Raw genomic sequence first — 26548 nt, forward strand, 5'->3', positions numbered from 1 at the left:
ACGTAGCCATCAAGAAAAGAATGTATAGGAGTGAAAAAAAGGAATAATCAAAATCACATTTATTTCCACAAGTTATTGAACATACAGACGTAAATATTTTATATTAAAAAGGAAACAAATGTAGCATTAGGATAACAAATGATTAAATAATAATTGTAAATAATTAACATTAAATAACTTAATGCTAAATAATAGAAAATATCTTGTATCACAAAAATTAAATCCATTTATCAAAACTAAGAGGGATAATTAAAATAATTTTTAAAAAGCAATGGAAACATCAGTTATGCTTATAATTAGTTTGCTACCTAATAAGAAAGAGAAGCACGATAAGAGCAACAATAATGGATAGAAGAAAAGAAATTGCAGTATTAAAGAGCGAAACAAGTAGAAAGAGGAAGGGGTAAACTGTGAAGTAAAAGTATAAAGAAAACGTGATAGAAAAACGGTCATAACTTAACATTTTTACATTACGATGTGTAAAAGATGAATAATAGAGGAGAAAACAGCGGAAGAAAAAGTACATTGGAATGTAAAGAATATTGTAAGAGAAGAAACTGGTTACAATTTTTTTAGTGGATCTAAGAATATAATAAAAACTTGAATGAGACTGTTCCCTTTATTAGTATTATGGAATAATAAACTCAAGGACAGAGTCTAACTTCACCCCTCCAAAAATTAATTGACTTTTCTATTATGAGTCGATATAAAATTAGATAATCAGTAGTCTATAAAAAGCAAACTCTCCCATATATTGGCTTAGAATTGGCGAAGCCTATCACTGGAGTGGTTAAAAAATCTTATCTGTCTGTCTCAAAAATGGACTGACTAGACTTGAAAGTTTGCTAAATCTATCTCAATGATCATAAATGTGAATGCATCATTTATCGAGATATTATGAGAAAATTTGCAATTCGTAAACTTTGAAGTTTGCATGAAACTGTATACCTACATAGACAAGAATGGGTTCTGTGATCGTGCACGGCCAACCATGGCATTTGACTGAGCGCATTGAAGACACAATTGCTTTTTTCTGTCAGGGGATGTACACATTTCTGTTCTTTACGATATTCTGTCAGCAGGACATCTCGTGAGTGAAATTATCTATAGATTTGAAATTTTACAAGTAACATCAGTGAAGCCTTATACGCGACACTTAATGTACTATACTACCATGTAATACTAAACTAGAAATGAAAATAAATACTGTCCTGATTTTTGTGTGATCTGCCCAGTGGTAAAGCCCCAGATTAGCCGTTTCATGTAGCCTACTGCTTAAATATCTACAGTTGACATTATCCCTAATTCAAAAAACATTTGCAATTTCCCTGTTACGAAACCTATCACTTCCACCTTCACTAACATTACTTTTTTTACCAACAGACAAACCATTTTACAATAAATTACGCAATAGCTGATACGAGCGATAAGATAATATAAATACAAAATAGAAAGTAGAAAGTAGGCCTAAAAAGATTAAGTGTATAAATCGAGAGAATGTGATACAATAGCAATATGAAGCTTATAAACAACAAGATGTAAACAAAAATATAAACTATTGAAACATAAACAATGAAACTGCAAGATGAGTTCTGTAAAATACAGCAATTAGCAGCGAGCCATGAATTAGTAAAAACTAGATACTAATAACAATATAGTGTATATAATCATAAAACCCAACAATAATAAACTATATACAATTGCAATAACAGGAATAAATAAGATATAAAATAATATATGAAACCACGACAATGAAAATTAACAGCTAATAAACCATATAATATAGCAAAAACAAGAATACCATAATATTAAGATTAAAATGATAAAACATTAATATGTTATATTTTTATTTTATTACGTTTCTTGAATGTAGCTAGGTAATAAGTTATATGTAATCGGCAGTACCTGGAACAAAAAAAAACAACATTGATTAAAAAGAACTAACATCTTAATGCTGTTGGATCCCCGAAAATCTAAGCTGATTAAATCTGAAATGTTTCTCAAAGTATCAGTTTGTTTCACAACAATGCGGCGGCGGCGGCGTGGCTGTTGTGGCCAGCTGAGCATTGTTGCGCGATGCGGCCTGTGATTGGTCAAGTAAGTCACGTGGGTTCCCCCACTCCTCATCTGACAGCTGCGGCCAGCGCGCGTTCAGTCGCTGTCCGATTGTCGTGGTGTGCGTATAGTTGGTCCGCGTGTGTTGTGCCGCTCTGCCTTGATTGGATTTATTATAGCTGATCCTAAGGTAAGTTGTCTTATATACTAATTAATAGCCTACCATATTGATTCAGAATAAAGAGCATGTCCTTATACTAAAAAATAATAATTGTTAACCTGGATATAAATTATAATTTACATGTTTAAAATACATTTTTATAGGTAAGCCTAAAATTAAAAAATATTGCATCTTTTCACAAGAGAAAACATTTTAAGTGCTGTATTTTCTTCAATAATGCTGAAGTATTGTTTTTCAGTTTGGAAAAAAATGTAGATTTAATTCATACAAGTAAGTCTTGTATACAAGTACAAGTCTTCATTCAAGTACTCTTAACATACACAGCGAATCACTGTGTAATAAAATAAATTAAAGTGAAAATAAATTCAACCATAACTTAGAAACTTTTATTACTGTGAATTAATTTTTATTTTCCGGGTTAAATGCGTGAAAAGTACTTTAAAATGTCTTTACTAACTAGATTTATAACGTTAGGTTCCTATATATGTGTTCCAACGCAACAAAATATTCCTGCATTAGATTAAATATATGAAACGCGAACAATACACACCTAAAAGTTAAAACCGTTCAAAGTTTGTAAATCTATTATTAACGCTACTTGACATGAGTAACAATAATAATTATCAGTTAAAAGTTTGCTAACATATTTTTTAAGAAATTCCTTGCCGTTTTCATACGTGTGGTACTGAACTTCCATTAATTCTGTCTGTCAAATAAGATGGCCACTGATCCTTATGTATATAAACAGATTATCTAGCCTATCCCACGGAAGACAGGTCAATTAAATAGGACCCAGTATTGAAGCTACCAGCACCTTTCCTATCATTACACCTGCCCTTTCCCATTTATTCAAGTGTTTCCTTTTGCTTCTGTTGGTGCTCTTGGTAGTATAAAATAAAATAAAAACCAAAATCCAGCCTTAAAAATGTAGGAATATATGGACGCGCAGAACAATGTATGCACTCATTATTACATAGTACTTTATTCTGTACTCTGTTTACTTCAAGGTATCAACTGTATAATTTATAGTAATTAAATATTAATACATAATATTAATAATGAATAGTTAAATTTAACACCGAAAACATATTGTTGCCGTACTACAGAAATAAACTAGATATATTGATATTATACACTTTATAATTATTATATCTGGACGAAATATGACATGTTGGTCTCATCTCGAAATATAAAATTAAAAAAGCGTTGTTAATTTCTACTGTTAATTTGTAATTCCAGCCAGCTTTTTGGCAAATCGTTAAGCGTTGGCTGTTCAAAAATTTTAAAACCTATCGCCTTAAAGATTTAATATTTAAATAAAGATATCAGGACCTTTAAAATCTGTGGATTTGGATTAGATGCAATAGTTCGTCTGAAAAGGTATTCACTTGTATTGCTCCTAGAAAATTATAAAAACTTTGTACAACTCTATCTGTACACCTTTCGAAATATTGAAAAAAGCAAGAACAACAGTTGACAAAAATGATCATGGAATTCTAAAGACTTTTGCGTTTTTCCTCTACGATGCATAATAATAACCGGGATATAGTTATTTCTTTACACAGCCGTGAACAGCTGATATATTAAAACCCTAAGAGTGACCACAATATTTGAGGGAATTTATTTATTTTGAATTGTTGAAAGTTTTTATAAATATTTAAATTTCCATTCTGTGACAGAATAGTGGCGATAGAATACTGCACAAATAAGAACGGCCTCCATCTTGAAACCTTTTATTGGTTGAGACTAGCAAACAAACTTAGCATGTGGTAGTACTACTCTATCTATTCGGTTGAAATCTGTATGAAAATTTAATTTTGTTTTATAAAAGTGTTCGAAATTTTATTTTTTTGTGTGTGTGTGTTTTGGGAACAGTGATCGATGAAAAAAATGAAATCTGCAGCAAGTTCCGTTCTGAGAACAGTATTCGCAAAAGTATTGATTTTTTGTCTATAAATAAACATTAATAAAAGCCCCAATCAGCGACTAAAGGGTAGGGTTCGAATTAGATGGAGGAAAACCCTTCCATGTTTAATAATTCATTAATAATACAGGACGACCAACAGCTGGCCTCAGGAGCAGGTATAAGCCCCAACCGAATCCGTTACAAGCCCTAGCGTGTCTACAGCAGCACAGGTCTGAAACCTATTTAACATTCGTCTAACACACTGAAACTGAAACTGTTAATTGATAGTCGTTCGTGTCTGTGTTAACAGATAATTCAACTTTGAGAATACACTTACTACGTTGGAAGTTGTATACATTGTTACCCAATGAGTACAGTATGTTATACTTGAATCTGTTATAAGATAATGTGTGTGCTAGAATTTAACGGGCATTTGGATACCATTGAATGTTTTTGTTTTTTGTTTTTTTTATTAAACAACGTTTCAATAAGTCATAATATTTGCTTCCTTCTTTACATAGACAATATAAAACATAATATTGTGATTAAACTAACCTTCCCCTTATTTCAAAATTTTCTGTCGTTTCTAAACAAAATCATATAAAAAAACTAAAATATGTTCATTATTAAATCTCTGAGAGCTCACCCATGTTAATTAATTTATAAGTGTCACAATTGAGGCAGGCGTGGGAAAGTTTTCTAAAGTGTAATAGTAATTTAAGTAGTTGGAACTTCATCACTTAAATGTTCTTGGTAAAAATTGTATAATGTTATACCATCAGAAAATGATTATAGGTCACATTAATTATTTGGTGTTTATTGTTTTTATAATTTCATATGCCTCTTGCTCTGAAATTGTTATTAGTAGCTACAAGTCAGTTACAAAACATATTTACTATAAAAACAAGCCGAGACAGAAACTTTGGGAAATATATAATTCGTCCATATTGCATTATTTAACAATACAATATATATATATACATATGTATACATATAAGTTCAGAACATTTTTTTTTTGAGTAAACATTACATTTATATAGCCAAATTTTAATACGACAAAATCTTTTTACTACTAATCTTAGAAACAAATTGGCTCCTATTGGTTCCACAGTGACAAACAGGAATACCAGGGTTTTCAAATAAACATGATAAAAACTATTTCAATCAATCTTATTAAGTATAATTAACTATGAGCATTGTTGCATGTTGGTATCAAAAATAATAATCAAATAGACTTTTAATTAAGGTTTCATAGTTCGGTAGTATAGTGAATGGCCAAATGTGTAACGTATGATATTTCAAAGATGGCGAGTATACTGTAAATTTTCTCAGAAAAAATCAAGAATATTTAAGAACATTAAATTGGATATTTGAAGTCAATAATTTTTAAACGATATCCAGACTTAGACTCTTTCCGTTGATGATCAGAAATAAAATTTAACCAGAGGTCCATACGCGATGTTATCAATATTTAGGATGGCCGTCATCCTAATGGTAGGCGGGCCTCATCGATATGGTACGGTGTTATGGGCCCGTATCATTTATTACTCGATCGTTATGTAACATGACATTGTATTATACAACTGATTTTTTTCATTAATTCTGTGTTGTAAACTTACATAATCAAAATTTAGTAAAGAAAGTTTAATTAATGTTCAATTTAATTGCAACAACGGGCGCGGGCTGTTCTTTATGCAAGTACAAATGTAAGTGCATGAGTTCCAGAAATTAACCTTGAAATTCATTTAATGAGGTCACGGACTGTTAAAAGTTCTAAGTGTTTGCTTTCGTATCGTGATCGGAAATAGACATATCGACCGTGAAGTGGTTCCAGTCGGCCGCAAGACACGTAGACCTTGGGACAAGGAACGGGACACGGAACTGAGGACCGGACCAGGGGCTGGGCTGCTCAAGGAACATATGAGTCCAGTTTACTCTCTTTGCATCCAAGGAGATTAATCGTCCGAATCAAAAGTACATAGAACAGTACTCCGCCAAGTAGCTCACAAAGAGAAATGTGTTTCAATAAATGTTTCTTAGGTATTTTTAAAGCGCCACCCAGCAACTGGTAGTCGGAATCTGACCAACCAGAGGCAAAATGGGCTTAATGATAATATACTATGCCTTATTAAGAGTAATTAAACAATAATAAATTACCATTATACACAGAAAAATAAAACCTGAATGACAGCGCTAAAACTGATAACGTTTAAGATATCAAATATAAGATAATTTAAAGGATCCAATTAAAACATCTGGTTGTTCCTTTCGTGTTTTTATGGGCTTATAAAAAGTGCTCTCCTTTTTTAAAAAAGACGTAAATGTGAGAACTTTATTTTCTGATGTATATATGCTAAGTGATGTTTCTGAATAAGACATTGGGTTTGCCACTTATTTCATGCACAATTATCGTGCACCAAAAATATCTATAGTCATACATTTTTTATTACTAATTAATGCAAATGGGATTGAATATACTGGATTTTATTTGTAAGTAATAATTGTGTATTATGTTACTCGATTATGAATTAACAATTTTAATCGTTTTTGTAAATCACAAAGAAGAGTAATTCCATGGTTGTAATTTGTAGTAAGGTCCGGTGACCTGATGTCTCACAATACACAAGAGAGAGGATGATGAACTAGTTCTTGGTGCCATAAAACGGAGCCGGGCCTAGACTAGAGACTGCAGGTTCGATTCCCACTTGGACCAGAGGTCATTTAGTTTCGCCCATCTTGCTCAGTGTCGACTGCATTCCCCAATCTGTATGCTTTTAAGGTTTCGCTGTCTCATTTTATCTAAGGAGGGGGTAGCGCAAAGAATGCGGTAAATTGGAAATCTGCATTTTGAAAATGAAATTAATAGTTTTGAGCTACACATAATAGTCACCCACGATCAGGTAAAGACATCGCTATGGGATACAAACTGTTTAAAATGATTTAAAACGTATAATTCAATTATGTTGACAACAACATACATTGTAATAAAAGTGTAGTCAAAATGACCTTCTTAAAAATTAAATAAAGAAATAATTTTGTGGAAAAATAGAAACTTTTGAGCATGGCAAATCCAACATGCAGTAGAGTTTTGTTTTAAATTACTCAATCCTTGTAAATTTATATATGCAATACAATTCAAAATCAATTTGATCACAATCGGCGGTCTATATCACTGTTGCAACTAAAAATGATCAAAAACTCAAATTGAACCTCTTTCGAACGGATATAGTCTGAGGAAATAAGAGAGCGGTTGGTATGACAATTTGCTAACCACACAATGATTTTATTTGTAATTAAACTTTTAAATCATTATTATAGTTTTTATTGTTGGCTAAAATCTATAAAACGTTGAGATGAAAAAAGGAACAGGAACATCTGGGTATTCATAAACTACAGCCGTATGCGAAAAGGACAAAGTTGATCCATACGGAAGATCCTCATGGAAGTGTGTAAAGACATGCATTAAAAACAGTTTTAAACTTTAAACTAAAAGGAGACCCCAATTGGATATCTCCGCTAATACTTCGGGGATTTTACCATTCGGTAATCTCCTGTATAATGCAACTGGGAAAAATAAAAGTAAAAAATATGCCCTTGCTCGGGACTAACAGCAGCTACTCGCGTGTCGTGCCGCTTGTGCGTGATCCTTGACACCCCCTCCCCCCCCTCATCTGCACAGCTGTGCGTGAGACTTAACAGCCTTATCGGGGAGAAGTCCTCCCCAGGATTCCTTACAACTCTGATTTACAGTCGGCACAGTTCGGCTGCAGAAATCTATAGACTCGCGTCTATACGAGGCGTCTGTACGAGGAGTCTATACGAGGCATTTCTATGAGGCGTTTGTACGAGGAGTCTGTACGAGGCGTTTGTACGAGGAGTCTGTACGAGGCGTCTGTACGAGGAGTCTGTACGAGGCGTTTGTACGAGGCGTCTGTAGGAGTGTCTGTACGAGGCGTTTGTACGATGCGTGCTGTACGAGGCGTTTGCACGAGGCGTCTGTACGGTGACGAGGTCGGAAAGGGCGCAAAAATCTATTATACAGCTTCATTACTATTTAACCGTACTTTTTGGAAATTTTCATTAATTGATATTATCAATCATACGTTAACCATTGTGTTCGAATATATTACTGTTGGCTAATTATTAGGACAGCTATCCAGAATTACGTCATGTTCAATCAGAACTAATATGTCCATATCAAGGACATTTGATAAATTAATACACTCTAATTTACCAATTATTTGCAAATTAATTTATGAGTATTTTGATAAAGTGTCAAAAGGTGTGAAACAATTACGTTATTTTTTAATGAGTGAATTAGATTGACACATATTTCTCTTTAGTGATTAAAAAGTAAGGAAACGTTACATTTTTCAACATTACTGTTCACAAGCCCTAGAATCAATAGCCTGCCAATGTAATTAGTGTAATGAGAACTCGTTGTAGACGTGTATGACGGGAAAGTACGTAACGTTGTATGTTATTACGTAACATGTAAGCTACGTTCTGTCTTCACGCCGTATACGCCCGGCACTTCGATTAAATTCGAGTAAATTAAATTGTTACTTTCCAAACTTCAGCCATATCAGTTAGGATTATACATTTTTTGAATAACATTAAATGTTTCTATATAATTGAATTTTCATTTTGAAGTCCTTTTTTCTTGAATATATTAAATGTAATACAACTCTACAGTATCATACTTGAAAGAAAATTTGTTTTTAATTTCTTTAAATACTTGATTTTAATTTGATACCAATAATAAATATACTGATTAAGTATTTTTTAAACAAGTACTAAAAAACTGTTTAACATATAAGTCTAGCAGTCACAGTATCTCAGGGTGTTAGTCCACAGTTTCGTTCGATAGAAAGGGATAATAAAATCAAGAAATTTAAGTTCTATCACAAATAAAAGGTTTCTAATAGTAAATTGTACTTAATTACGCAATACCACAATCTTAAAGTCTTAACAATACAGGCGGAAATATGGAATTATAAGAGTGTTTAATTGTTTCTGTCAATACACATTAAATTGGATTTTAAAATATATAGTTTTTGGACAATTTTCTATTTTTCATAACATAGAGTTTTTTAAAATATTTCACCAACAAAATCATAAAACGCATGAAATATTTTCTTACATTTTGAAAACGTGATAAGTACGGTATGCTATTTCGTAACTTGATAATATGATTTTGTTCAATTCCACGAAACACACTTTTCCAAGATAAGTGTTTGAATTTAAATCTCTTTATTAATTAATCTTGTTTGTTTTAGAAAAAAAACCTTTTACAATATAGTTTATTTTTAAAGTTAAATTAAAATATTTTAAATTTTCTGTGGTTATTAATATTTGTACGGCATTTATACTGAAATGTCTTTAAATTCGTATTTGATGAAATCACTTTTATTGTATTGTACTTTAATTTCAACATGATAAAAATTTTGCAGGAAACAACAAAGAAATGGAAGCTTTATTATAATACCTGTAAGTAATATATAGGCCTTACCATCGCAAATTATAAGTAAAGTATAAATCACGTTATAATAAAAGTGCAATGTTATGATGTGGTGAATCTAGTCAAGTTTATTTTTATTGGAGTCATTAGTTTACTGTTAGGCCTACTTAGATAGTGACGCAACCCATATTAACTAAAGGTTTTAAAAAACACAAATAATTAATTTATGTTTTTAGTTAACTTTTAATTACAATTGCTATTATGCTGCCAAAGTAAATCCCATCTAAACATTAGTCCTGATCGTAATGATATGATTCATGGTAATTACAATTATATCCTTGCAATTTTATCCAATTATAATTTTTCTCATAATGAGGCTACAAACGAAACAGTATTCTTTCCTGACAATAGGTTTTAATTGTTTGTAGCTTAACAGTCGTAGTATATAATATAACTGCCATAACTAACAGTCGTATTGCTAGTAGAATTGTGTTGTGCCTTATAAATGATACAGTGTATTGTGGATTATTACCTGGATCTAAATGGCGGCTTTCTCATTACAAAACACTGTGACAAACTGAGAGTCTTCTAGGTTAGGTTATGTTCTCACAGCTGATTTACTCTATTAAACAGCTGATTGGATAGTGACCGCAACCGATTCCCGCGTAATGCCTTGGCTGACCTTGCTTCGCCTGTTGTACTTAATTAATATCTAGTTCAATTTCAATGCGTATTAACTTATTTACAGAAGGCTTACCAACAATGATAATCTAAGCCGTGGTGTAGTTCAGCCTACCAGAGACATTTAATATAAAAGTGTAAACAATCCAGAAAGTATATACAACATTTCCGGTCCAGACATATTTAATATGTGGAGCACATTCAAGGCTTCTAGCATTAAAATCTTTTTTCAGGTGTCTGTTAAGTGTGTATCATCCCTATTAACGCATAAAAACCGCAGTAAAAGAATTTAAAAATGTCTTTACTGAAAGATGTTTGGCAACGAACTCAATCCCAGCACAATTTTGCTTCTGCTTACAAATTATTATTATTCTCCAGAGACACAATATCATATTTAATAATGGATATAAAATGTTATTAAAAGAAACAAAACATCAAGGGAAAATTTTATGACGAGGTATATTTGGAGTGTGAAAAAATAGTACTGAACCTTATAAACCAAATAAAAATATATCGCGTACAAGGTTGAATAGGGTTTAATAAAGAAGGCATTCTATTGTTTAAAATTCAATTCAGAGAATTTTGATAGATTTTTTGTGATATAATTTGTATTACTCCTTTTATAATTTAAAAAGAATTTTAACTGATTATAAATAACATTGGTAAGGTTTGTTAATTATATGGAAAACTATGTTTATATGTAAAAATATTTGTTTGTTCCCTTATTTCCTCAAGATTTAAATTATACAAAATATGCCATATTTTGTATTATACTCTTAAAAATATTACATCTGGTGATCGCACACGATGCAACAACACTATATTTCCGTCAATATTGAAAGAATAGAATTTCGGAATAGAATTTTCAATAGAAGTTTGGTTTATACAATTTCCCAATCCATTGTAAAGGCAGATCCAATATCAGATATTTAGTACATTTCTAAAAGGTATACCAAAATCTTTAGATGGTATCATTGCAATCTGACTTGGAGTATTCATATGTAGCTTAATAAAGCTTTCGAGGTTCAAATCCAGCTCCATTGATCGATTGAGATGAATTGACATCTCCTCGAAGAGAATTGGGTAGAACAACACCACTGTACTCACTATTTAGTCATATACGGTGGAGATAGGAATTGTCGTAATGAATCATTAAATACGCTTAATCCACTTAAAAATCTAAGCGTACACTACAAGCTAAAACTACTTACGTGATAAAGAATGCGCTCAAAGTAGCAGACTGGCCACTACAAGGTATAATAAAAATATAATTAATATATTAAAAATGTTTGTGAATAATACTCTTTTTCAGTTCGTAAAGCTTATCAGAGTACCAAAGAACTTTGATCGTATACAGTACCCTTAAAGCTTTAATTTAAATTATGGTGACATATGTAACAAATGTAGGACTATTCGTTCAACAGACTTAATTTCCGAGATCACGTTTACACTTTCTACATATGATACTCGTATAAGAAACAGTATATATCCGACCACATACCAGCCTGACCTGGTAGAGTCTCAGAATCTGTCTGGCCCCAAAACTTGTTCGACCTGTCTTCAATTTATACTGTTTGACTTCAGTGCCATTTGTTTGAGATGTCTAAACGTTCCCAGGTAGTGTGGTTTGTCTGGACCAACGTTCGATTTATTACTTCTCGGTAAGTACTTCTAGCATAGAATTTACAACAAATAATGTGCCTTCAGTTTTTTAGTCAGACAATAATAAAAAATGTGGCTTAAAGTTAAGTGTTAAGTTGATCGGATTTTACGTAAAATAAACTAAAAAGTTTGATCAAATACGTACGTCCCAGACCTGCAAGACTACCAATATCTAAGATATCAGACAAAATATGCAAAATTCTGTCTCGAAAAACATGCCTTTGAAGTAAACATAGATTTAGAGCACATTAACTCCATTGAATTGGTAATAAACATGCAACATTTTAAACAAAACTTGTAGGGAATTTAATTCTGTAGAGATTAATGTAAAATAGGGGAATACTAAACAAAGTTTAAAAATTTACGAAGAAAGTTCATTTAACAAACAGATAATGCATTTCTGTCTTATTTTAAACTTTGTATTTCTTTGTTATTGACTGACCTACTTCACTTATTATTGTCCAAATTAAATTCTCTACAAGTTTTGGTTCAAAAGTTTGCGTGTTTATTACCCATTTAATGAAGTTAATGTACTTCAAATATAAACAAAGCATGTTTTCGAGATTGATTTTTTCATATTTTACTGATATCTATATATGGTTGATCTTTCAGATCTGGGACGTATTTTATTCAATTTACAGCTCATTTTACATAAAATCAGATAAATTTAACACCAAACTTTACGCCACAAAAAACATTTTCGCTTTATTTTCGTTCTTTTCCAGAAAATCGGGCGAAATATTTCGCTAGACGTAGCTCGCTAACAAAACATTTCCATACACATGTTTGTATGAAATTATTTTATTATTTTGATGAGAGGAAACCACCTTATCAGCTTTTTTGGTTACTCGTGGGACACTCTTTAGAATATTTGTTAAAGGAGAGTCTAAACTCCTTATGTTACACTGTTTAATTCCGAAAGACTATATATTTGCGCGTAATAATCAATAAGCAGAGTGAGAGAAGGGAAAGTAGAATATGAGAGGTTTCTTCCAAAATTTAACTGGAAAGTACGCCTATGTCATATTGGTTTTGTAAAAACATCTCGGCTTCTGATGATTTTGAAATATATTAAGAAAGAAGGAATTCGCTCATACAAAGTACCTACAAAGTATCTGTTCATTAGAGGTTAATATCTATATTTAGCTTGTCTTCATGGTGTATAATCCCAGCAGAATACTCCTTGGAGAATTGAGAATGGTTGCATGGAGAATTGTTATCCTCTCCCCACTTGTTGCAAGGAGAAGGTGTGGCAGTAGCCCACGAACATTGAGAAACTGCTCCACTACTAACGAGAGCAACGATTGTCCAACGACTGAAAAACATCGAAAAAAGAAAACCACATAAATAAATCCAAGGCTGTATTCAAATGGAGCAAATACAAAAAGTAGAAGCGACCAGTCGCATCGCCTTGTATCGACTGTTCGAGAGTTGTAATCGACTCGGCCGACAGACCGGGATTTACATAAGTGTCATCAATTACGGTTAGTCAGATACTCTTTGCTTTATCCTCTTTGTCTGTACCTACGTAAAAACTAATTTACAACACAGCAGTTTCCTCTCGGACTTCCGCTTCTCATATGGTAATGCGACGGAAGCGGAGGCCATCTTGGTTGGTCACCGACTCCCCGCGTCTCCTAGGAGATGTAATGTTTATAGCAGAGCTGAAACTGTCCAGTCACCGCGGCTCAGGAGATGGACGGTCGTGACCGAAGACTCAGAATGAAGAGGAGAAAGAGGATGTGTAAATGGACATTGACATCGTTGGGCGATGGGGTCTTTGTTCGTGTGACCATTTCTGCTTCTAAGAACGTAGTCATTCATTTAATGCACGAGGCTGGAGTGTCAATTGTGATCAAGCTAACACTGACAAAGAAGGTATGATGCCAAGGTATCTTGAAACATCTTCTTTTTCGAAAAAAAAAACAAAGAAAGTGTTAAAACAACAGGTGTCTGATTGACATTTATCCAATTTTCAATAGTCTCCATTCTTGCATTAAACTATAATGACTTGTTAACTCCAATAAGTTAGTAAAACCACAATTTTAAATCTTAATAGTCCATATTTAAAAGTGAGATTAACACATTTAGATAGAAATACTGAGCATACTAGTGTGCCCTTACGTTTACATTGAGTTATTACGGGTTGAATATGTTTAATAAAGACAAGACCTAAATATTTCTAATCCCTTTGTAGTTTATTTCGTTTGATTGTAGCATCAGGCTTTCAGAATTCCTGGAAGATATAAAATGGGGCTGCTTACAGTTAATTGGAGAACCTTCAGCAGTCTATTATGAATGTCAAAAGTGTATTGATAATATCGTCGAATAATATTAAAAGTTTCTTTATGATGTGTGGTTTTCGGTTTGCATGCCATTCTTCATTCAGTAATATGAAGATTGACCGTTAAAGATATGTGTGAATTTGTGAAGTTATCTGAACTTCGTCAAAAAAAACTCCGGTTTCACGCTAGCATTCTTAATCGTGATGGATCTAATTTTGCGAGAAACTATTAAATCTTTGAAACCATACGGTACTTAAGCTATTAGTTTACCAATGGCAGATTTGTTGATATTGTTCATATATGTATGTAAAATCATATCTTCGACGATCGTGTTAGATCATTAGATCGTGTTCTCCAATCATTTTAAAGTCTCTAGCTTTGAAAATGAACAAAACGAACCAGTAGCGGAGTGACACAACCTATCTTCAAGCACATCCAAATTAAAAGCATCTTCAATAGAGAGAGGTCTCTGGGATATAAATTGAATATTTCAATTCCACCAATAATAATCACTGCTCTTGCTCTCTGATCCTTCGTACTCAAAATTCTTTCAAGATTTCGTAATCTCGTTTGGTCAAGTGTTATTCCATGATCGCCTCAAACGTGGGTACTGTCTGATCTCCAGTTCTCCAGCCGTAGGGTCAGCTCCAGCTGGAGCCTGCTGGAGACTCCAGGTCGAGTGTGGACTACTGGGCCAGCAGGTAACGGTCGGAACCGGTTGGCGCCTTGCGGTTACACAATACCGATCATGAGTACGGAATGTGCCTTCTCCCATTGGCCGTGGTTGCACAACGACGACCAAGCACTCCACAGCGAGTGCATCATTCATTAACCAAGCACTCCACAGCGAGTGCATCATTCATTGTCAGATAATGGCAGGCGGGTGCTGGTGGATGGGGAGGTGTCGAAACATAACACTTTCGACCTGTTGTGGACCTCTGGTCTCTCAATCAGAGCACTCAATGTTCTGTTGTTGATGGTTCGTTCTGAGTGCCAGTCCATCTTATGTCATTTGTCTACCTGGTGTTTTCAAACTCAGTGTCCAGTATTAAGTTCACGGTTTCATCTCGTTGATTTTGCCCATCACTTATGAAACATTTTTATATTTAGAGAACTGCTTTAATAGTAACCTAGTGAACTAATTGTGGCAAATAAACATAAAAGCACCGCTTATAGATGTTGAAAATAAAATAATGTATTGTCACGTTGCTGTCATATAGAGTGATAATGAACTAAATGATATCATAGGGGTGGGCCTAATGGCTCCAATGTTCTACGGGAATTTTGCCAATGGCACAGTGTAGCGGGTACGGCGGTTATCGCAACATAACTAGACAAAGCAACGTCGAGCATGGCTGCTGCTTGGAAGGGGCGACCGCTGAGCGATCCTGTCCTTGCAAGCAGCCCGCTTGCCCGGCCAATAGTGGTTCGGAAGTCACCTTTGAGCCGTTGGTCCTCAGGTTAAGTGTTAGAGAGGGCTTCCTAGCCCTAACTTCGCCTGGTAAATTAAGACATCTTTACTTTACTTTAAACGTAATGTTCTTTAGCGTATACCATAATGCTAAAGATTATGGCATATGCCATAAGATAAGATTATGGTGTATGATTATTTTTGTTGTTGGTGAAAGAGATATAAAATTCACAATGGTATATTAACATTATTACTTGAAGAATAAAAAAATAACTGTTTTGCATTACCATCTAATATAGTAAAAATCTAGAAAACATTTTTCTAGAGCTTGTTTTTGCTGTATTTTGGATCCATATGTAAAATATTCCATTTATATAAAAAACTGATTTCATAGGCTAGTAATAACCTCTCAGTATATTAGGTGAACCAAGAGAACTATTGTTACGCAGAGGTGTCAAAATTAGGTCATCATTCTGTCGAACAATTTTATTTGTTCCGGAACAGAAGGTTTCCAGCTGCGACAGAAATGGAGCATTACTTCACCACAAACCGCCACTTCCTTCATCTGGTATAAAATGCTGGAAAGAGTCCGAGACTTCCGGTCTTTTAGAGGCAATAGAATCGAGACTTTTCTTTTCCAAGCCATTTTGTTGGCTTTGGATGGAACATAATTCGATGTCGCGAACAGTAGACCACTCAGTAGAGACAGCCAATACCCGTAAAGGTAAACTTCCAATCCCAAATATTCCAAATCTGATAGCTATCTGAAGCTATATACTACTGACCACAGATCAAAGAAAAAATAGACTGAGCGTAATTGAGCTGCAAATCAAGAAAGTTGAGAGCGGTTTTACCAATGAGGAGTGGGAAGGAAAAGCATGAGTCTTTTTCTACCTAGCATCATGAGTTCACTAGTTGACTAATTTTGCCTACTACTGTAAACCATTACGTTATAATAATATTATGTTAATTTCTACACTATAAGTTAATTTGAACATAAATACCATGCAACTTGCTGTATTTTGAATATTTTATGAAAACAATCTCAAATTTTTTAAAAATTTTTATACAGTCTGATTTATTGATAATATGTTCTATAATTATTCCTAATTTTTGAAATATGTTTACTTCAGTGTTTTTATAATCTACTCATACATATTATGTAAAGACGAAAAAATATTTCTACGATATCCCATTCAACAGGCATTGAGGTATTTAATTTGAAAAATCCATACAACCACTTTTATCGAAATGGAAATTAAAAAATTAATCTTAAATTTAATTGAAAATTTAGGTAGGAAAATATACTGCAGAATAGTTAATTGGATAGTTTGGTAACAGTTTAATAGATTTACAGTAGGCTACTGGGTAGGACACGTCGCGTCGTAGAGAGGTTCGAGCGGCCAACTCACGTACGGTGACGGCATGTTTTCGACCTCATTTTTAGACAAACTAAATAGTTTAAGAAAAATTATGATAATTACAAATATTCTATTCAGGTCCTTTCCAACAACATTCCAGCTTACAAATATCGCCTGACCAAATAAACAAAAATTTTCTCACATGCAGACTCTGTCTTTGGTTACTAATGTTTGTAGTTACTATAATAAAAAGAATGTTTCTCATAATGCTAACCTAATTTTGTGAATTATGTTTTATCTTAGTGTTAAACCAGCGAAAACTGAGTACCAGTGTTGAACACAAGTTTAATCACCACATTTATATATCATTCAAATCATCCAAAGGAGGAACATATTTTTAATTCAAAAAAATATAGAATTAATATCTTTCGTAAGATTTTATACATAGTGGAAAAACTAACTCGTATTTTTCAAAATAAATATTATGTCAAGCCCTCAGCTCATACTATATATATATATCACATACTTACTGTAAAAATCAGAAATCTTTATCGACAGCAGTTTTCAATTGTGCTTGATTATAAGATAGCCCAAAATGACTACTGTACTTCAGATGTCTATAATTCCTTGCGAAGCGATCCAAAATTTGTTTCTTGTTTCTCTGCATTCAAGAGGGGTACCTTGAAAAATTATGGCAGTAAAATTAAAAAAAGATTACTCAACCCAAAATAGATTGCACCACCTTAAGGGGGCCGTGGTTCGGGGGGGGGGGGGGGAAGTGTTGGTTCTCGGTACTGTATTTGCCCTTATATGAGAATGCTCATTCTATTTCTTTCTTTGACAACTTTCTATTTCTTTCTCTGTGACAACTTCTAAATAAAATTAGGGAGAAATTTTAGTTTGCTTTGGATCGGATATCATCCTCAATAGGGCATTCCCAGCGTTGACTGCTGACATTCCATACTGATAAACCTCTACTCGAAAATTTCCCAAATGTAAGACCCATCTGAAGCTGATACTACTGACACATTTCCACATCGGTGTCAACAAGAGTACAGTTATTTTTGCAAGATGGTAATCAAAGTGCACGTGCACACCTGAGCGATTGTCGCGCTCCTCTCGACAGTTAGCTTAACTAACTGCATTGTCCCTGCTAGTTAGAGACCATTGTCTTTGTGAAATGTTCATCCTCTCCGTTCCACTTGGTACTGTGCTGATGTAAAACACCACATAGTTGTTTGGTTCTCCTCTATTGACTGTTGTTCGCTTGCCGAAGGACGACGACCCGTTGGAGGATTTTAGCGTTACAGAATGTTGTGTTGTCAAGTCAAGTGGCCGTTTTATTGTTGTAGGAGACTTAGACCCTTTGCAATATGGAAAGGATTTTCAGAGAGTAAATCATTCGAGAAAATAAGTTCGTGGGTAGGTTTACCATGTTGTAAAAGAACAAAGAATTTGTTACATGCTATTTTTTACTGTTGCTATTTTAGAAAAGAAATATCAATCCAATCTAAGGGCTTAGTAGAATAAATGCACAAACTCAAGTACGACAGTGGTAATTCTATCTTAATTAAAAGTTTTTTTTTATTATTTCTATCTACCATTTCAAATGACAGTGACATAATCCTGTATTCTGACTTGTGCGTAAAGTTCTGAAATAGTTATTGAACAATTTTGGAATGGGGAAAAACGAATGAGTTTAGAAACCTACTTTTGACAAAATAGAACTAAGATGGCTATTAATATCAGTCTTTAAATTTACAGTAACATTTTTTTAGAACATTTAGAGAACGAATTGGTATATTAGTTAAAAAAGCGAGATTTCATCTTGCATAGCTCTTGTCGACTGTTTCAAAGGGAGTCTTCGTAATCAAATTCTGACCTAATGTTTTAGGATATTTTCTAAGGTAGTCTACCTAGTACTAACCTAATCGCTGAAATCTAAAATGGTGTAAAGAACTATGGTTGTTCTTTCGACCATCTACTCACTGTAAATGTAAAGAACTCACTCAGAAATGATTGAAAGAAATAAGGCAGGCTTTCAGTAAAGGCAGTTTGCTTTAGGCTTGGACCATCAAAAGATGTGATTCTGAATCAAAATCAACATTTGCAAATCGAAGATGAAGGCAACAGTGAAGTCCATAGCGGTTTAGACGTCTTCAACAGTGATGAACGTCGCAGACCAGTTGTGGTTCCACCCTACTTGTCTTCGGCTTTCCGGCCCAGTTCGAAGGCTTGCTCACGTGTTTACAGGTATTAGAGGGTTCACACTTCGTAACGGCTTCATCAATCAGGAACTAAGTGATTCCATAACTAAAGAGGAACAAATTTATTAACAATAAAGAATTAATCATTTCAAATATACATGACTGAACAAATGTATCAATACACTATGCTATTTATACAGTTAGGTCATGAGTCTATGACCGTTGTAGTTGGGACTAATCACTACTAAAAGATTAAACAATTTCCAATATTATTTTATTTTTGACGATGGAATTTTAGATTTCAACAGGCTTTAAAAAAATAAAATTAATATTAGAAAATGTGTAATTATTTACCAGTGATATTACATTACAATCTTTCCAATGCTCTAAGAATCTTTATTTAATGTTCAGACCCTTTAACTTAAAATTGAAAATTTGTATGTAACTAAGGAACCAAAGACTACTTCGACTAATTTGGTGATTATTAGTAAGCCTGGAGGATCATGATAAGTGGCATCGTTGGACCATTCTCTTCGCGATTCGGCAGACGATGAAGGAAGCTACCCAAGTGTATGTACGGTCTTTTTGTGCTGAAATAAATCTCTATAGCTCTAATGAGCTAATTTGTGGCTTTGGTGAACAACTACTTACTAATAATTACCAATAAGAGAATTGGAGGTCGACATATTAAATTGAGCATTCTGAGCTAAGGAAGACTCCAAATGCCACTGCCCTATCTGCCTGGGTGCACTTTGATTCATTGTAACAAAAGGTTGGACTGTGTACAATTCATTCATGTCAACTGTCTCTCCACAAGAATACTTACTACAAGGCGAAGGTCTCGCTTGTGATACAAAGATGCCAGAACACTCGATGATCACATTAAGAGCCATGATGTGACGGTTTTTTGCGTCAGAAAAATTAAATGCGTCACGATGAAGTTGCTTTTATTTCATTCTGTCTGGCCGTGTAACAGGAGCGGTGCTTCTCTGACGAGTGACGCTCTAGACCAAATATAGTCTGCAGAAGAAACGGCGATGACCTCTGAGTGTCATTGACAGGTGAGTAGCGTTCCCCCAGTGACTGGTTTGTGATGTTGTCATGTATAAAGATAACCTGTGATCTCGGATGACTCTGTATGTGCAATAATTTCCTTTTTTTTTCAAGAATTTCTATGTAAGTCAGTGCAGTTTTAATTTACTATGATATATGTTTTAACGGAATTTGCATTTTTTATGAATGCCGCGAGAACTGATCACGTGACTTTTGGGTTAGATAGTGACTGCCGTATCCCTACGATACGGCGAAGGTCATTGATATATTGACAACGATAGCTTAGGCCACTTTACTTTGCCGATAAAAAGCAAAGTTTCTAATCAGTTAGGTTATCACGTGTACATGCTTAGGGTCATACATTAGAGCATTCCAAGAGAGCTGCATGACTTTTTCTTGATAAAAGCATATAATTTTAATGCTGCGGAAATTATGCGCTGCCAAGTATCCGTCTACCTAAGTAAGACGAGAGAGAAGAGGACGATGTAAGTAGGAGTTTGCATAAACAAGGCCAGGTTATTGTGGGAATCAACGCATTTAATATATTGCGTTTAAAAGCGAATTCTAAAAACTGCCACACAGGAAATTTCGCTTTTCACCTCAGAAACACTCTATAATCGTCTTAACCAGAGAAATCCGTCATAATCTCTAATATATTTTCTTCGTATACGTCTTGTACTCGTATACTTCATTGATGTTTAAAGTGTATGATATGTGCATAATTCCAGTGCATAATATGTGCACTGGAAAGACATTCATGAGTGACATTTGTGTATGACAAAAATTGTTGTATACAATTTGAATTGTATCCACTGTAAACTGACGCTATACATTTCTCTAAGAAATTTTGTAATAAAGAGTTTCTGATTTCCTGATTATGTTCACTTCCGGTTAGAACCCGGTAGTAAACATCCTTTGACTATAACAGTAAAACTGAATCATGACGAGTACAAATGTCTTATGGAAATATTCGTTTGTCGTTGTTTCTAGAGTACGTTTAGTTGGTTAAATCGTGAAATCGTGAATAAATTTATGCTAATTAAGTTATGGATAACAATAGAACAAATTATACGTCACAAATCCTATGCAAAGAATCGAACTGAACAACATTCGCAGTTATGGATAACAACAGAACAAGTTGTACGCCAAAACTCTCATGTAAACAATAAGCGCAATGAAAGCCTTATCTTCCAGCCTAAACCAGAAGTGCATTTATAATAATATATATCATTAGACACTTCCTGTAAAGTGATAAATCCAATGAGCAGTGATATATTAAAATTTGAAAATTGAAAATTCGCTAAGTAATAGTTATGAAATAAACTTCTGTAGGTTGCTGAAGACAACATTATTCTTTGGAGCAGTCGATTAATTAGGATGGTCGGGGAGAAATCGGAATCTATATAAAATGTTCATTGCCTCAGCTTATAAAAGCTTACTATTACTGAGGTCTCTATTTAGAGACTGCGATGCCACTCGGTAACCAGAGTGTTCAATATAGTAACAGAGCCAGAGAGAAATGTTGATATATAAAACTTTTACTACCGCAGACTACAAAAGCTTACTATTACTGAGGTCTCTATTTAGAGACTGCGATGCCACTCGGTAACCAGAGTGTTCAATATAGTAACAGAGCCAGAGAGAAATGTTGATATATAAAACTTTTACTACCGCAGACTACAAAAGCTTACTATTACTGAGGTCTCTATTTAGAGACTGCGATGCCACTCGGTAACCAGAGTGTTCAATATAGTAACAGAGCCAGAGAGAAATGTTGATATATAAAACATTTACTACCGCAGACTACAAAAGCTTACTGTTACTAAGGTCTCTATTTAGAGACTGCGATGCCACTCGGTAACCAGAGCGTTCAATATAGTAACAGAGCCAGAGAGAAATGTTGATATATAAAACTTTTACTACCGCAGACTACAAAAGCTTACCTATTACTGAGGTCTCTATTTAGAGACTGCGATGCCACTCGGTAACCAGAGTGTTCAATATAGTAACAGAGAGTCAGAGAGAAATGTTGATATATAAAACTTTTACTACCGCAGACTACAAAAGCTTACTATTACTGAAGTCTCTATTTAGAGACTGCGATGCCACTCGGTAACCAGAGTGTTCAATATAGTAACAGAGCCAGAGAGAAATGTTGATATATAAAACTTTTACTACCGCAGACTACAAAAGCTTACTATTACTGAGGTCTCTATTTAGAGACTGCGATGCCACTCGGTAACCAGAGCGTTCAATATAGAAACAGAGCCAGAGAGAAATGTTGATATATAAAACTTTTACTACCGCAGACTACAAAAGCTTACCGTATTACTGAGGTCTCTATTTAGAGACTGCGATGCCACTCGGTAACCAGAGTGTTCAATATAGTAACAGAGCCAGAGAGAAATGTTGATATATATAAAACTTTTACTACCGCAGACTAAAAAAGCTTATTGTTACTAAGGTCTCTATTTAGAGACTGCGATGCCACTCGGTAACCAGAGTGTTCAATATAGTAACAGAGCCAGAGAGAAATGAGAAATGTTGATATATAAAACTTTTACTACCGCAGACTAAAAAAGCTTACTGTTACTAAGGTCTCTATTTAGAGACTGCGATGCCACTTGGTAACCAGAGTGTTCAATATAGTAACAGAGCCAGAGAGAAATGTTGATATATAAAACTTTTACTACCGCAGACTACAAAAAGCTTACTATTACTGAGGTCTCTATTTAGAGACTGCGATGCCACTCGGTAACCAGAGTGTTCAATATAGTAACAGAGCCAGAGAGAAATGTTGATATATAAAACTTTTACTACCGCAGACTACAAAAGCTTATTGTTACTGAGTTTCACATAAGACACTTCTCCTCTTGGAAGTCGAAGTGTTAAGAGTTTTGCGTGTTGGTATTAAATTCCTTACATTTTACCGTTATTCACATATATCCATCGACAACTGTATTTAAAAAAAGGTTAGGATATATGAGTCGGTTTTCCTGAGAAGTGTATAATTTTGGAAGTCCCTTTTTTTAGAAAATCCCAATATTATTAACATCTTTTATGTGTTACCACTTTCTAACTTATCTAAGAACATTATGTGAAATTTTGCAACTAAACAATACGTTGAGTTACAATATGTAGTTTTACAGTTATACGTTCATAAAGTATGATTTGAAATACATCACTTTTATGGTGCGACGCTTTTCTCATAAAATACCATATGATTGAAAGACAAGCGAGAGATGACACTTAACTGAAAACACAGAAATCAAGTTTGTTTACCTTAACCGCAGGCAAACTGGCAGAAATGAATGGAATCATTCTGTGGGCGAAGCGTGGACAGATTACTACGCTGCCACAAGTCAACCACAAACCGTCCCGAAATACCGTAGGTTCGTCCTACAAAATTATGTACAATCAACAGCTCAAATAATATGGACACTACTCCTATCCTCTCCATTGTTAACCTTTTTGTTGTAGAAAGGGCAAGGCTGAATGAACTAGGTCGCTGACATTTTGGAAAGAAAACTCGTTTGTAAACAGATAGTTTGATAACAATAACAACATAAATTACAGTCACATTTAACAATTGAAGTTTGGTGTTTAACCTTGGATGTGATGAAATTTGGTTTATTCTATGCTCTTTAATAACAATTTATGTTTGCAAATGAATCCGGGTTAAATGGCTTGTATCTGATGTTTTTGGCCAGGTCATATTCTTGTCATGATCATGAGGTCATTTAAGCTGTTTGTACTAAATTGGTGACTAAGTTCTATAATCCAGATAGTTTGAAGTCGGTCATTTAGATTTGAGCTTTTGAGAATGGTTGTATTTTAATCATGGTATCTATTTCTTTTCATCTTCGGTACTACTTCAATGACGCATATTTTTACTGGATTTAAATTCACTCATCGTCGGTGAAAACAAGACTCAGCATTTTAAACTGAATTTCTACAGCCATTCAATACTGTAAGGACTAGAATTTAAATGGCTTGGAATCCACATGAATCTGTAGGATTTCCTTAGTGACTATAGTAAAAGTAATTAGATTTTCAATTCTTAGTTATTCGATTAGCATTTTTTAACATTTCATCTATTCATTTTCACTTTTATTGTTCCCTACCTAATAATTACATACAAACACGATTTCTTTTAGGGTTAGCTCAATAGTGAGTTTGACCCAGGATACTATAACCTGCTGTAATAATTCCATAGAATGTTGTCCATACGACGTAAAATGTCTTGGCTTGCCTAGATTATAATCTGAATTCAACTTAAACCTATCAATAGGCATACATACTTATAGTCGGAACCAAAAACCTGTTCATATTTTTTATCAGATCTCTCCCAGATTTTGTGTATATTAAAACGGGCGTAGTAGAAATTTAGGGATTTCGCAAAGGAACATGATTTGCTTTCATTTGGAGACCTTGGCATATCAGAACTCTTGGTAATGTGCCCTTTTGTCATCCACTCGGTGCTAGTTAGGCTCTTAGACTGCATTGAACTCGGTTTTACTTCTTATATCTTCAATGACACTTAACTATTGTGTGACCCTAGAGAAATCCAGATGAAAAAGTTATTGTAAGATACAGATATTGCGCACTCAATTCGTCAACATATCAATACAAAAAGGACCGCTTATTCAAGTTTTAGACTGATTGTTAAACTGGAAGTCTTCCTAGGGAAATCCACGAGTGAGAAAGCTGTTTTTCAATGGTCATTCATAAGATCTTTGATTATGAGAGTTACATCCTTTAAATCTTTGTTCATGTCATCATTTTCATTTCTATCATTGCAATAGGCCATTGCAACAATCGTTATATGCTGTACATGTACATTCCATTCATTTAGGAATTGTAGAACTTGTATATCCTCTTAAAAGAAACAAATCTTGACCGTAACTCATTCTAAGGGATAACACTGAAATCCTAGTTTTAAAAAGAATGATTAAAAAGAAGGATTCAGGAACAGTTCATTAGGGTTTACTTTCAAGTAGGTAAGTTTGAATTCCAAAATTATTGTCTCAAATGGTTTTGGAAAGATCTGTGTGTAAGGCTAGGTCGTCTGGGGAGAACGGTTAGCCAAGGATAGTAGAGGTCAGGACAAGTTATGTATAGCCTGTGTCTCACCATAACATGATTGCAGCACAAAAGAGCTTCTCAGTGAGATAATCGATGATCATAAAGTCACCATACTTTGTGCAGAAGAACTGCAAAGTGGCGGCCAGCAGACTAATGGGCTTGTTGACAGTGGTTGGAAGCGGTAAGCAGTAAACAAGCAGTGGAGTACAGACGCCGGGCCGGGCCACGCCGCCGACCAGGTAACGGACTGTCGGCCCACATCCACAGTCCATCCTGCCGCAGCTAGCCATTGTTTGTGTCGACTGGAAACTAGAATGTAACCCTCCGGTTGTAGGAGAAATGTACAGGATTTTCAGTACGATCTTTTGTCATTTGTAGCATCAGGAGTCCTGCTGACAATTACATTTCATAATAATGGACTTTTTACGTTAGTGGTGATTGTAGCCCGTTGGCAATATTGCATCCTCTCCTCTCCTCTTCTTGGATATTTTACCCTTATGAAAACGAATCATACTTTTATGACGGAATAAAGCAATGGACATCAACTGTGTTTGTTATTTACTTAACTCGTTTAATTTTTGGACTTTAAATACGTCACTGAATTACTTAAAAGTTGAACGTTCTTACTCTGATTGACAATAAACGATTTTTAATTTTTCCACTACATTTTTGCACTTTAACATATTTTTAATTCTATATCATATTTAAAAATATCCCTTAACATTCATTACTATGATTTTAAACTATTTTGAATTTTCCACATTGGTCTGTTTAGAATATATTGGAAAGACACAAATTATTTTTCATCGCAAAAGAATAGGCTAAACTTGCTGAGAATTATCTTTTGTACAGTAATGGTTTTCTGATTTGGGCCTACATCAATATTTTAATTACAATCGAATACAAAACCAATGGATACCAATATTCTGGATACTTTTTGTAGGACCCCACACTAGATGCTTCTACAGGTCTATTCTAGCAAGCAAGCAAGTGAATAGAAAAGTGAATTTGAGTATGTAATCAAATTTTTGGGATTGAACATTCTAGTGAACACCGTCTATAAAAATTCCAAGATCTTGTTATAAACAAAAATTTTAAAATTGTTCAGTTCACGAACAATTTTTAGCGTTAACTCCGAACTCCCGATTGGAGTGAAATCTGTTCTTTCGTCAACACGAACCAATAGCGTAGGCAACGAAA

The 26548-nt window shown here is 34.1% G+C and overlaps 1 protein-coding gene across 1 annotated transcript in view; it reads left to right on the plus strand.

Moving 5' to 3' along the window:
- Positions 1–2165: 2165 nt before the first annotated feature.
- The window catches only part of LOC124353715, a 251610-nt gene continuing 227227 nt past the window's right edge, over positions 2166–26548 (plus strand). The window contains exon 1 of the mRNA XM_046803685.1: positions 2166–2245. The gene's annotated coding sequence lies outside the window, so the exon portion shown is untranslated. The remainder of the gene's footprint in view (positions 2246–26548) is intronic.

The sequence above is a fragment of the Homalodisca vitripennis genome, chromosome 2 (assembly GCF_021130785.1).
Source record: "Homalodisca vitripennis isolate AUS2020 chromosome 2, UT_GWSS_2.1, whole genome shotgun sequence".
Lineage (NCBI taxonomy): Eukaryota > Metazoa > Arthropoda > Insecta > Hemiptera > Cicadellidae > Homalodisca > Homalodisca vitripennis.